The sequence below is a fragment of the Heterocephalus glaber genome, unplaced genomic scaffold (assembly GCF_053883595.1).
Source record: "Heterocephalus glaber isolate CG9 unplaced genomic scaffold, H.glaber_assembly_v1.0 deba00001472, whole genome shotgun sequence".
Lineage (NCBI taxonomy): Eukaryota > Metazoa > Chordata > Mammalia > Rodentia > Bathyergidae > Heterocephalus > Heterocephalus glaber.
The window spans coordinates 5,658,432-5,672,825 of NW_028258315.1; the positions used below are offsets into that span (position 1 = coordinate 5,658,432).

Below are 14,394 nucleotides of genomic sequence, written 5' to 3' on the forward strand. Positions count from 1 at the left end.
ATGGACAGTCTCTGCCTTCATTCGCTAAGCTGATCTCCATGGTCCATGATGCCTCTGAAGTATATCAAGTCTATCTCTTTTCAGTTATAAAAGGGATACTTCATAATTGGAACCCAAAATGATGTAAGTATATTTATAGAGTCCTGGTGCCTATTTTCTCTTCTGGCTTTCAAGATATGGCACATCAAGTTAGGAATCCATTTCTAATTTGGACACTTTGTGGATCATACTCCTCTTGAATACATGTTCTGTTGTATCCCAAGGGCCTGGAATCTCCAGCTGTGAACCTGACTACCAGTAATAAACTTGTACCTATTGCAGATTTCCCCTAGAGTGTGCTTTCCCCTTTCCTGACCCAAGACATGACCTGTCCACCTTCACCAGCCAACCTTGGCTGTGGCCAGGAGCCATGGTGAAATTCACTACTCTTGGATGTGAACAGAGCGAGTGTTGAGGTTGAGAAGTTTGAGGGAGGTCTCTTGTCTCTGTTCCTTTCCAAAATGAACTTATCCTATGTGGGTTCAACAGTAAGAGTGCTTGTTTTAGGACACTGTGGGGTCTTATCTCCCTTGAAGTATAGTACAATTTATGAGGAGAGTTGTAACACATCTTCATTGAGTTTTGATTTCACTCAAACTTTGGAGTAATTTTTTATATTAAAATGATAAGAATATTATGGAAATTAAATAATTCACAAACAAGTGACATTGACGAAATTTCTTGCTCATACTTTTGGATTATGCCTCCAGGTTTCACCAGGGATATATTCATTCACTTAACTGGTGGGGGGAAGTTAGATTTGAGTACTCAGAATATGTATGTATTTGAGTGTACTTGGTATATTCTAAAGGACCGTCACTGTAGGAGACACTAGGTCAATAATTCTTGATTGATAAAATTCCAGAAATATGTGGAAGATTATTTTTCATGGGCTCTGAAATTTTCAGCTGAGCTTTGGTTAAAAGAGTTTGTATTTTTTTGGGTGGCTCAATCATGGCCTTTCTTATTTTAAGATCACTTCTTTCAAAGTGTTTTTACCCCACCAACGAATGGTAGTTTCAAAGTACAGAATATTTGGGTACTCATACTGAGAGATTAACCAGAGCTGGGGGACACATCTCCAGGAGCATTCGAATGTCCCTGCACGCCCCCATGTCCAGTACCAATTAGGATTCCCTGGCCACAGTGTTCTGTGGGTGACTGGGATTTTCACCGATTTGGCCATGTAAATCATCATACCTGACATCTTCCCCTGCTCATCTTCAGTTCCCTTTGTAATTTTAGGGCCAATAGGAAGTAGGTTGTATACTAGGAAGATCATGGGTGAGGGGGAACTGGGACGAGCTGGCCTAGGACTCACCTCAGCGGGGATTGTGACTGGCTCATTTAGGGTTGAGTCCAAATGGCAGAATGAGATCAACATTGACAGTGTTGGACCAATATCAAGGGGCGAGAAGTATTCCAGTATGGCCAAGGAAAATTCCAGAGCGTCTCCTGTTTCATAGCCTAGGGCCACCCCTCCAGAGTCACTGGTCTCAAACAGGGCACTATTTTAAGCTCATTGCCTGACATCACCCAGGTCATGGATGATTTCTAAGAGAATCTGAATGAAAATAGGTGCTTGGTTTGGGGAAAATCAGCCACACTTTGCTATCCATTGTAAATATATTATTTCATTTTGTTTTTATAGAAACACTGTGGAGGTTCTTTGTGTTTGTTTGCTTTTTTAAAGACAGGATCTCACTGTGTTGTTCACGGTGGCCTCGGACTCTGAAATTGATATTCCTGATCCCTAATATATCAGAGAAGAAACTACTACAGTCTTGAGAAGTAATGAGATTTGCTCAGCCTTCAAGTTAGACTTCGGAAATATCAAAACTGCAAATTCAATCCCAAGACCATGTGACTTTTTTTTTTTCCCATTAAGTTTATTGGTACATTTTAGGTATAAAATACAGTTACATTCATCATTGGGATCTTGTACCTTTACATGATGTATCTTGGTTCTTATTTTTTTCCCCTTCCCCTGCCCTGCCTTCACCCCCTCCACTCTTCCCTATTTGCAAAGACTTTGTTTCCATTTTTTTCTTTTCTTATATTTTTTCTTTTCCCTTCTTTCCTTTCCCCTACCCCTCCCACTTCCCCTACTCCTTTAGACCTTTTCTTCCTACTACACAATATCAATTATACATTTTAAAATTACAATATCAAGATCTAGGAGACATTACCACAGATTTTACAGAATTTAAAAGGATATAGAAAGCATATTACAAAAATCTTTTTTGAAATAAATTTGACAACTTCTAAGAAGTACCTTGGAAGACAAATTAATGAAACTGACTCTGGAGGAAATATAAAATTTGAATAGCACCTATTAAAGAAAGTACATTCCTAGCTTGAAAACCCACCTGTATGACAACAGGCTTGTATACATTTTAACTGATGAATTATATCAAACATTTAAAGCAGAAGAAAGAAGGAACACTTCTCCCCTCATTTTAGGAAATCAACATTGTGCTAATACTAAAACTGGATACAGATAATAGAAGAAAAAAAGTATGAACATAGACAAAAATTAGTTTAACAAAAAAAACTATTAGAAGTCAGATCTGGCAGTAGGTAGAAAGTGTTTTTAGTATAGGGATGGCACTGTTGGTTCAGCATTGGAAGATCCACCCCCATAAGTCATCATTTTAACAGAGGAAAGGAAAAAGCATATGATCCTGTCAGTAGCTGCAGAAAAAGTATCGGACTAAATTCTACAGCTTTTCATGGTAAAAGCTATCAGGAGACCAGCAGTAGAACAGAACCTTCTCAACAGATAAGCCATGTACTTCATACTTCCAGCATACTTCCAGCACACTTCCAGCGTTGTATGAATGGAAAAGATACAATGCTTCCTCCCTGTGGTGGGGAACAAGGGCAGATATGCCTACTCTTCATCTGTCCATTAAACTTTGAAACATAGGCCCAAACCAAAATAGTCTGGCAATAAAGAGACACAATTAGCATAGGATTGGCAAGGTAGAAGTAAAATCTTTATACGTAGATGAAATGAGCATCTACAGAGAAAATACTAAGGAATCTCTAGGAACCCCTAGAACTTGTATTTGAATTTAGCAGGATTAGAAAACACAAGGTATATATAAAAATTCAGGTCTGTGTATACTTGCTATAAATGCATTGGCTATTGAAATTTAAAAGTTATGTAGGAGTACAAAGGACCTAGAAAAGTAAAAAGAAAAAAAAACAGTGTTGGAAGACATTTATTACCTAATTCTGAGACTTCTTCTAAAGCTACAGTAATCAAGGCAGTATTGGCGTAAGGAAAGACATATAGATCAATGGAATAAAACAGAGAATCTAGAAATAGAACCACACATATATGGTCCACTGAGTCTTGGAAGATTATTTAACATTAACATTTTATAGAACATAAACTCAGTTCAAGAGCAGAGGAAAAGGTAGTGTTTTCAACAAATGGTACTAGAACACTTGGTATCCGTATGTAAAAAATTAACCTCAACCCTGTATTTCCATACATAAAAATAACTTGAAAGGATCTATGAACCTAAATATGAAAGACTAAAACTGTAAACCTTTAAGAAGAAATTATAAGGGAAAATGTTGATGAATTTAGGGTAGGCAAGAATTTCCTAGGATACAAAAAACATGATGTATAAAAGAAAGAAATTGATAAATGAGATTCCATCAAAATTTAGAACTTTAAATGAATGACATCATTAAGAAAATGAAAGGTAGTCTTTAAACAGACCATATTTATAATGCATATAACCTATGACCAGAATATATAAGGAACTCTGACAGCTCATTATTAGACAACCTGGGCCAGGGATTTATCTTAGTGGTTTTTGCCGCCTGCTGCGCAAGCGCAAGGACCTGAGTTTGATCCCCTGTACCAAAAGAAAAAAATACCCCAATTAAAAAGTAGACACAAGAAGATGATAAATAGCCAGTACAGATATGTATTGACTTATCATTGTCATGATTTTTTCTTTTTGTTGGATCCTCCCTCTTTGCGTTTAATTTCTTGTTGCACCCAACGGATTCATTCTGCTGGGGTTCCTGGGGTTGTGATCCTCATTGTCTTTTCCTAGGATATTGTCTAAAATTTTCTGGTGTGCTGGTTTGGTATTCATGAAGTTCCTAAGGTGCTCTTTGTCATGAAAGTATCTTTTTTCACCATCAATTCTGAAAGATAGTTTTGCAAGGTATGTCAATCTGTGTTGGAGGCTGTTTTCCTTTAGGGCTTGAAATCTGTCACTCCAAGCTCTTCTTGCCTTGAGGGTTTGGGTTGAGAAGTCTACTGTGATTCTGATGGACTTTCCTTTGTATGTGATTTGTTTCTTTTCTCTAACAGCTTGTAGAATTTTGTTCTGTTGGGTTTCTGGAATCTTACCAATTATATGCCTGTGTGTAGATGTTTTTTGATCAAGGCTAGTTGGAGTCCTATATGCCTCACTTATCTCACGTCAATTTTTTCCCCTGCTTGGGAAGTTTTCTGCCATCACTTCTGTGAAGAGTTTTTTTTATGTCATCTGCACTCTCTCCTGTTTCTTCATTGACTCCGATCAGTCTTATGTTATTCTTCTTTGCATTGTCTAGCAGCTGCTGCATTGATTTCTCGTGGTCCCTTACTATTTTAAAGCAATTTTTCTTTTCCTGGTCACTAATTGCAACCTTATCTTCTATATCTGAAATTCTGTCCTCACACTGCTGTGTAAGCTTTCATTGGAGTTTTTAATCTTCTGGAAATCTGTTTTATGGATTCCATTTGTTTCCTGTGTTGGGATTCCATCATGTTTTTCAGTTCCTCTATTTTTTTTTCTGTGTCTTCTCTAGATTTATTAATCATGTCTTGCACTATGGACGCAATCTCTACTGTTATCTGAGAAATTATTTTTTATTTTATTTTTTTCCAGATCCTCTTTTGTTACCAGTTCAGGGAGTCGAGGTGGTTGAGTATCAGAGTGTTCCATCTCGTTTCCCTTTGGGGTTGCTTTAGGTGATCTGGAAGTTTTGTTTTGAGACTTGTTTACATGTCTTCTCATTTTGATGGGGAGGCGGGGGAGGGTGGTGTTGCTGGCCCCTGTGTGGCTCACCTCCTGTGCTGAGGGGGGTGGTATGGTGGCCCGGAAGGCTTCTCTTGGGCACTGGGAGCAGCTCACCTTCTGTGTGCTGGGGCAGAGGGTGGTGCTGCGGCCCAGAAGCCTCCTCTTGGGCATTGGGAGAGGCTTGCCTCCTCTACACTGAGAGGGTTGGTACAGCAGCCCGGAAGCCTTCTCCTGGGTGCTGGGAGCCTCAAATTCTCCACAAGATATGTGTTGATAAGGAAGCAGGCAGATGACTGAAAAGCAAGACCATGTGGCTTTAGAGTAGTGTTCTCATTCCAGTGACAGATACTGAGTGCCTAGTGTAACATGGGCTAGGCTGGGTGGGGGAAATACAAAGAGACTTAAGCCACCCACGTTCCAGTAGTATTGCACATCCTCTTCATCCGAATGCTAAGGAGCTTCCAAAATGACTTCATTGGAAGCACTGCATAAATGCATGACATTATATTAGGCTGGCAATGGTTTCCTGCCAATATATGAAGTGCTAAGAATCAATAGGAAGAAGTATATGGTTATAAAAAAGAAATGAGCAGAGCCATAGAAAGGCTAATTGAAAGCATAGAATGTTAAGAAACTAGCAGATTTATTTATGTGCTTTTTGGAAGATGCTTCTCTAGCAGTTTTTGGCTGATTTTAATGATTGATGGGATACCTAAAGTAGCTGAGCTATTCAGATTAACATCAGATGCTTTATTTAAATCCATGGCTGTCAGAGAATCTTTTTTTTTTTTTGAGAATCTTATTTTTAATGCACCTGAAGATGAGAACCTATGTTGTGTTGGACATAAGGTGTTAATGAGTCAGAGAGGAAACGAATAAAGCAAGGGCAGCAGTGTGTAAACTGCAGCCTCACTTGTCAGTAGGTTGCACATTCTGTTGCATCTGCGAGGCTACTGGTAACCCTTGAAGGCAGGAACAGCTGCTGTTCTGCTGGAGGGTGGTTCGAAACCAGACAAGGGGTGAGCTGCATTCAGGCACTGTAGCTAAGGAATGGAGAGGTACAGATACTATAATTTTATTTTGACCAAAATGGATTATTCGTAGATGACTGAGTTCTTAGGTTTATAGGCTAAATGAAGAATTTTATACTAATATTTTCCTGTCTCAGAATGTTTCTGACTTTTCTTTCTTTTGCCATACTGGGGATTGAATGCAGTGTCTTTGCACTGAGCTACATCTCCAGCTATGTTATTTTTCATTTTTTGACAAGGTCTCACCAAGTCACTCAGTTTTCCAGCTGGGCTCCAACTCACTCTCCTCCTGCCTGAGTCCCCAGAGTGCTGGGGTTACAAACATGTACCACCATGCCCGGCTCTACTGTTTATTTTCTCATGTAATCTTTTGACTTGAATCCAAATATTTTTTCTTGGATGGATAAACTCTGAAGCAGTGGTGGTGCATCTATGGCACGCGTACTGCAGCTGGCCACTTGTTGTCACTGAAATTTCTAAAAGAAGGTCCCATCCTCGCTGTCCTGGGAATGGCTTCGGTTCCCCTCAGGCGATCTCTGGTCTGAAGGCAGCCTTGAGAATGAAACAGGTCCTGGCCTGGAGAAGGGGATAGGGAAGCTGGAACAAGGAGTGAGTGCAAAGGAAAGAAGGCCCATGGTTTACTGTGCTTTATGTTGATGTTCTTCAGAGTGTTGAAAGTTTTCTGGGCGGATAGACCATATCATGAGAAGCTATTAATGGATGTGTTTTTATTCTGTGTCTTGCACTTACGTATTGATGTTATTTTTTGCCAAGTATTGAAATGTAGAATTGATTTAATTAAATGCACAGATGTCATTGAGATAAAACTGTTTTAGAGTTTGCTTCTTCTGAACAAATATTCTTAGGTAAAAATTAACATGTTATTGAGCAGCTGGTAACTGCTTCTAATATGAACTGTTTTCTGTGATACGTTTTGTCACTGCTATCAGGTGAAATCAAATTATATTGTGTGACTCAGCATACAGAAGTGTCATTGGAATGGTGAGCCCCGGTTGATCTCTACTTTTAAAGGCCAGTGATTCAAGGACAAGTTCTTGGGACAAGGGAAAAGATTATTTGTAAAGCTAGCAAAACAAAAAGATGGAGTCTATTGCCTACAGGGACCTTCTGGCTTAGGGTCTGGGCACCAGCTCACACAGGTGGTTGTGGGAGCTGGAAATGTTAAGTGGGTACCAGGGTAGTTCCAGATTCCAGGTGTTTACACGTGTTGTTGGTCTGCTTTTCTGACACATGGGCTACTGTTATCTGTAGGTCACAGGAGGGTTCTATGAATCTAAGGAAAAGTTACTGCTTAGAAGTTCTATAACTTCTGTCTTTTTAGTTCCTTTTCCCAAGAATAGTCAATTCTGTAGGCAATTAGTATACAAAGGTGTCTTTTCTCTAGAGTACAGGGAAAGACACCGAAAAAGGCTCCTTTTCCCCAGAGTACTGGCACAGGTAGGAAAAGCAAGATTTTCCCGGAGGACAAGGGAAGGTTTAAGGTTTGCTGGAGAATGGTTTTTAACCAATTAGGTGGCCTCAGTCAGAGGTGTCATCTGCAGCAGAGCCAGTGGGAGACTAATACTGTATTCCCTGGCTCTGTGGCTTCCAAAAATTAGTGATTTGTTTTTGAAGTCAACTAAGAGCAAGTAAAGCTACAGGATTTAAGGCTTTCCTTGGTAATATCATGAGTAACTTTTTCATTATTATTTCTGGAGATTTAAGTTTTTGGAGAAATTTTGTGACCAGTAATTAAAGGGCATGTAACATTTAATAAAGGAGAAAACAAATGTTTTTAACATTTGCTATGGAAACATAGACCTCATCTTAATTTTGTCGTATTGTCAAATTCTAGAGGTAGTACTTACATGCTTTTTTATTAGTCCATGTTTGTAGTATGTAGTGTGCACATTGCTTGTGTGGAGTTGGTACGTGTGTATAATGCATTTAATTCCCTTTTTCATTTTCTTCTCCTCCATTCTCTTCCCCCTACCTCTATTTCTTGATCCCCTTCAATCTATCTCCCTACTTCTTATTCTCTTTTATTTTGCTCTTTATTTATATTTTGAGTTTCTCATATAAGAGAAACCATGTGATATTTAAGTTTTTGTGTCTAATTTATTTTCATTTAACATTTTGGTCTCAAAATGCATGCATTTTCCTACAAATGATTCAAGTTCATCTTTGTTTTTATACTTCTTGGGCAACTGTTTTGCTTTTTAGAGAAAAGAGAGGAAGAGGAAGAGACTTTATTGTTGGGGCTGGTGACCTCAGAGGTGCTGGCCTCACTTGATGTCTTTTCAGTTTAGACTTGGGGAGCTGTGGAGCTGTTTCTGTGGCCCAGAGCTCTCGTAAGACCTCATGTGAAAAATTGCAGAGGCACACGTAGTCGAACCATTAACTTTCAACTGCTTTTTTCTTTCATGTCCTATTTTTTGGGGGGATTAAAACAACCCAAAAAGTAAGATTGTTTTTAGGTAAATAGCTTGGAGAGGAGGCAACATTCTTAGTTATAAATATATCAAGTCAGAGATGTAAAATAGGGGGCTTTTTCTCTGCAAGAACAAAGAGGTGGCACAGTAGGCTCACTTTGAAAGTCTCAGGGCCTTTTCATGGCCCCATAAGTGGAAGCGCTGAGTTTTTGTCAACGTGTTTCCAAAACCAAAGATATTTCTTCACATATGTGGGATCTCATGAATCGATGGGCAAATAAAGGTATTTTCAAAAGCCTAGATTTGTTTTTGAAATGAAGTGTATGTGTTTCCTAGATCTGTAAGGAAAATGCAGCAAAGAACTTGGTGTGGTGTAAGATGTTGAAGAGGCCATCAGCATTTCAAAACATACGTTCTGTCTCGAAGCTCAGCAAGCAGGCTCTGGCTCTTTTTCCACCACAGATATTTTCCTCAATTTCCTTTGAACCCATTTTCTGTTTTTTGATGTTTATAAATAGCAAAAGTTTTAAAATTTTCAAATGGTCAAATTTATGGATCTTTCATTTGATTTCATTTAACCTTTTTCTATTTCTTTTCTGGAATGGTCATTCCCAACCCAAAATCAGTTGAAAAATTACCAATATGTTTTGTTTTATTTTAAATTTATAATTCTTTGCAGTCTGTTTTGACATATGACGTGAAGTAAAGGTCGCCTCATTTTTCACTGAAATTAACTAACAGTTTCTCAACATTGTTTCTTATCTAATCTATTCTACAAGTCTACTGGTTTATGAAATAAACTGGTTTATGTTCATATATAATACTGGTTATTATTATATAATAATACTGGTTTATGTGCATATATATTTAAAATTTATCTGATTTTATTTACTGTCTAATTCTGTTTGCTGTGTTAGTTTCTGTGCCAGTTTTCATTATTGTTGCTTTTAAAATATTCTTTAAAATTTGTTTTAGCTCCTGTCACTTGTTTGAGTTTTCACATGAACCTTAGGATCATTTTTACAGAGTTCTTGCCCTTGCCTCTTTTCTCTGTAGAAATATCCACTGGGAATTACATGAAATCAATTTGGGTAGAGCTAGCATTTTATATTATTTGGTTTTCCCATTCAAAGGATATCTTTTGGTATTTATTCAGCTTTCAAGGTTTTTCATAAAGTTTTATGATTTGCTTCACATAAGTCCCTTTATATATCTGTTATTATAAAGGATATTTTAAAATTATACTTATAGCTATTGCTTGGATTTAAGGCTACTATTGAGTTTTCAAAAATTTAAATTCATTCCTTTTACCAAGCAATTCATTTATTCTTATTTATTTTTATTTTTTTTATTTTTGGTACCTGGGATAGAACTCGGGTCCTTGCACTTGCGAGGCAGGCGGTGGAACCACTGAGCTAAATTCCCGGCCCTATTTATTCTAATAGTTTGTCAGCCCACCCCCTTGAGCTCTCTAGGTACACAATTCTGTCGTGGCCAATAACAATACTTTGGTGTTTTCCTTCTGGTAGATATGTTTCATTGCTTGGCTAAAGTCTTAAGAAACGGTTAACTGCAATGTCTGCTTTTGTAGGAATGGTTTTGTAACTTGCCTAGTGACCACTGGTTACTTGGAAGAAAGGTTTCTGGGAAATGGTTACATTTGTTTGGTAAATCAATTAGAATTTTAGGGAAAAATTGTCATGATAGTAACATTGAAAATTTATTTAAAGGAAATCTTAAAATTATTATAATTTTGCCTTTTCATATTTCTATATGAAAACTTGGTGATACTGAAAAAGTTTAAAAATAATGCATTCAGCCGGGCATAGTGGAGCATGCCTGTAATCCCAGCACTGGGGAGGCTGAAGCAGGAAATTTCCCATGAGTTTGAGGCCAGCCTGGGTTTCATAGTGAGTTCAAGGTGAGCCTGAACTACATGGTGAGGCCCTGTCTCAAAAAAATAACATAAAATAAAATAAATACAAAGCAGCATTTGCAAAGTAAAATTCAACTTTTATAGAAGATTGGTTTAATAGTCCTATTGTCATAGAACACAAATGAGGAAGTTCTCTGTTGTGATTGACCGCTGTAAACCAATATATATATTTTTTTTTTAGGGCAAGTAGAGCTGTTTCATCTTATTTGTCTATAACAGATTGGTTCAATTCTATAACACTGCAAAAGTGGAAAGCCTAAGTTTCATGGCTAGCCAGGGATAGCATTTCAGGGAAATGAGAATAGCTTAAGGGTTATGCAACTATAGTTGCTTGGTCCAAGGATTTACCCCTACTGTGGCCTCCATTTTATTTTTCTTTAAGAGTAATGACTAGTAATTGCAATACTTGCCTTTCACATCTACTCACTGCAGTAACCCAGGATTTTTGTTGAATCTACTTTGCTGTTTAATGACGAGGCCACATTTTGTGAGAAGGTCTTTTGCCCTGGTAACAAGTAGTCCCTGAATTATTTTTTTCTCATGGCCTCTATAAAACACCCCAAGTGTCCAGGAAGCACGCTTGGGGTATGAGCATGTGTTTTCAGGTGATGAGTAAAACAGAGCATTTTTTATTAGTTCTATTAGAAAATCCTGACTAAGGTCTGTTCCTGGGGAAAGATTAATCCTACTATGTTTTTATTCCTAAGGCTTCAGAATCCTTTTCCTGTATTTCTCACCTTTCCCTCTCATTCCCATGATTTTCATGAAAATAAGTTAACCTATTTGGTATGAAAGAATTTTTCTTAAAATGCAAAATCAAAATGTTCTGTCTTGACCATTTTTAGCCTACATTTTCCCAATGTTAGGGACTTCAGAGAACTAACACTGTCATATCCTTACCAGAAAGATGGAAGTGAACAGGAAGTGGGTACATCAGACCTCAGCGATTCATTCAGTAGAAACCCTGGGCTAAGGTCACGGGCACTGGGGTCACTGCCCGAGTGCTCCCTGTGTGTAAAGTCAAGTCTAAGCCATTGTCCACCTTTCCTGTCCGGGTGATGCTGTGACTGACTGACAGTCAGTGGACATTCAGTGAAGAGGAGCTGCCTGCTTGGGGGGTTGGGAGGAAAAAGAGGACACAAAATGGAGGAGGAAATATTTTTGTCATCTCACTTTCCTATGTGCACATCGCATCTCTTTCATTTGCTTGCTCTGTTGCCAGGGGGAGCTTTTCATCCTGTGAAGGAAGCTGTTTTGAGGGGAGCCGAGAGAAGCTTTTCTTGGGAGAGAGTGGGCAGTGTCGGGCCTGCTGTTGGAGTGGTGTTCCCACAGCTGAAGGGGACTGTGGTGGCGTCCCTCTTGTTTTGCATATTCCTGACTTGGGCATCTTCCACAGTGGCTTCCCAAATTCATTTGTGTCTTTCTTGTGGAGTCTCCCACTGTCTTCTTCTCTGTGACCTCCACCTAGCATTGCATTTTAAGTACTCCAGGTGAAAGGGTTACTTGGACAAAGGCGCACTAATTTTAAAGTCTCTAAAAATGCAGCACAGAAGCTTTGTTCCCTTATCACGTCACATCTTCAGACTGACAAAGTTCTCAATAGTGATTTTTTTCCCTTTTAAAAATACAGATTTGGTGCTATACATAATGAAGTTGTTTATTTAGAGTATGCCTCTTTAGAACATTGTGAGACTATGACAGAAGAGAAAAAGAAAAGAGCCCCTAATTGTCCTTTTATTTTCTTTGGAAATTTGATTTTTCACTATCATGTGCTATTTTATTGAAATTATTATGCTCTGTTTTTCATGCTTTATTTTTTGGCATGCCATGTCTTATGAATTGGAGATAAAGTAACCTTGTAGCTGGAATCAGGAATTTCAGTTGTGTTTGGGAACCTTGATATTTGTAGCTTTTATTATCCAAAGCATCTAAAATGAATGGGAAACCATTTTCTCAGTGGTACTGACTATATACCCTGCTGCTGTGCAGTAATTAACACAAACTTAGCAGCTTAACACAGCATCCATTTATTGTCTGCAGTTTATGTAGGTGACTAGCCACAGGGTCTTATGAGGTGGACATCAGGGTGTGAATTGGCCTGCATTGTTTGTGGAACTCATAATCCTTATTCAAACTCACATGAGAGTTGGCAGAACTGAATTCTTTGGAATTACAGGATGATGGCCTTCAGCTCCTAGAGGATTCCCATGGCCCCTTGCCACATGGGCTGTCTTCACATCATAGCTTTTTGCTTTTTCAAGGCCAGCAGGAGAATCATTGAGAATCATTCAGTTTCTGGGCCTGGAGCAACAGGACTGATTCAAACCCACTTCCTTTTGATCTATTCATAGTCAAATGATGAGAGACCTTAAATGCACCTGCAAAAGCCTCTCACCTCTGACATGCAGGAGTGGCAGCCATCATATTTACACTCAAGGGTGGGGATTATATAAGGATGTGGTTCACTGAGGATCCATATACAATTCTGACCCTGCAGTGCATTAGAGAACTAATTGGGAGCTGAAGATATTTAGTAGGTTTTTGAAGAGTCGTGCTTGAAACTATAAGCAAAATAGAGCATGGAGGAGTAAGAATGGAAACAGAGACACCTTAGGAGGCAGTGTAAGAACTGGGCTGAGAAACAGGGGTGTTTTAGATGAGGGTAGTTTTGGTAGAGATAAAGAGGGTAGGAATCAAGATGTGTTTTGATAAAATTTGCTGATAGATTCAAGAGAGAGTTTGAGCAGAAGAGGAGCCAGCAGTGATTCCCAGGTTTCTGACTTGATTGCTGGAAGACTAAGATGGGGAAGAGTGAGCTGGACAAGAGCTTAATGGTGGGCGTGAGAGGGTTGAAGTGCTTATTAGATCCCCACTAGAGATGTGGCTGCTGGTTCAAGGAAGATGAGCACGACCTACCATTGGGGTTACACCTGTGGACGTCATTGATGATCTAGACAGGAGCTGCTTTCTTGTTGTGATGGGGGAAAAAATGTCTCACTGGAATGAGCCTGAGCAGGAACAGAATTGGAGACTTCAGTGTCGACTCCTAGGGGAGATTGGTGCCGAAAGGGTGGAGAACACAGCATTAGGGCAGTTGCTGAAGATGAGGTGAATCAAGAGAGGATTTTTTAAGATAGAAAATATTATAGAAATTTGTGTGACTGTGTCAATGATCAGCAATAAGGCTTAAGTAGCTCTTAGAAAAATATAGTAGAAATGTCCATGTCTAGTTCCCCAGACCAAGAGAAAGAAGAGGGTGATGAAAGTTTGTTTTTACCTTTTATTTGTAATCCTTCCTGTGAGTTGGTGACATTACTGGTTGTATTTATTTAACTAAATCATTTCATTTGAATATAAGTCTCAGTCATTCTCTGGCTTTTATGCAGATCCCAGTAATTCTGTGTGTCCTTTCTTGGAGGAAAATTCCATCTTCCTCCTTCTGATTTGCCTTCTGTCTCACAGTTAGGAGCTGGGAAGAACTGTGACCCAAATCAAGTTTTTGTCTTTATACAGTTACTGAGTCTCAGTAACTGGCATTGGCAATTATTGCTTATGATCTGATTTGTTTCCTTGTCCACCCTTTGAGTTTTTGTTTATGAGTCAAAATTACTTTCGTTGGATTTACATTAGTTAAAAAGTAATTAAAAATGGAATGTGAATGGCCTTCGACCACATTTTCTCATGGTCTGGGGATGGAATGGAAGAAAGTCGAATCCATCCTTGGGGATCCAGGAATTTGTGCCAATAACTGTGAGCCATTAAAAATAGCTCTCAAGTACCCAGAGTGGGCGTCACAAAGCCCATAAAGTCCACTTGGAAGAGTCAGCCTTGCAGAAGAAATGTGAGCCATGTACTTGTTTCTAGATATTTGTCTGCACCAGACACGGTCCTCCACTTTTATTCACTACACTTTCCTGAAA

The 14,394-nt window shown here is 38.8% G+C and overlaps 1 protein-coding gene across 24 annotated transcripts in view; it reads left to right on the forward strand.

Moving 5' to 3' along the window:
- Positions 1-14,394, forward strand: part of Fars2 (phenylalanyl-tRNA synthetase 2, mitochondrial) — a 463,399-nt gene that overhangs the window by 70,998 nt on the left and 378,007 nt on the right. The window lies entirely within an intron of this gene.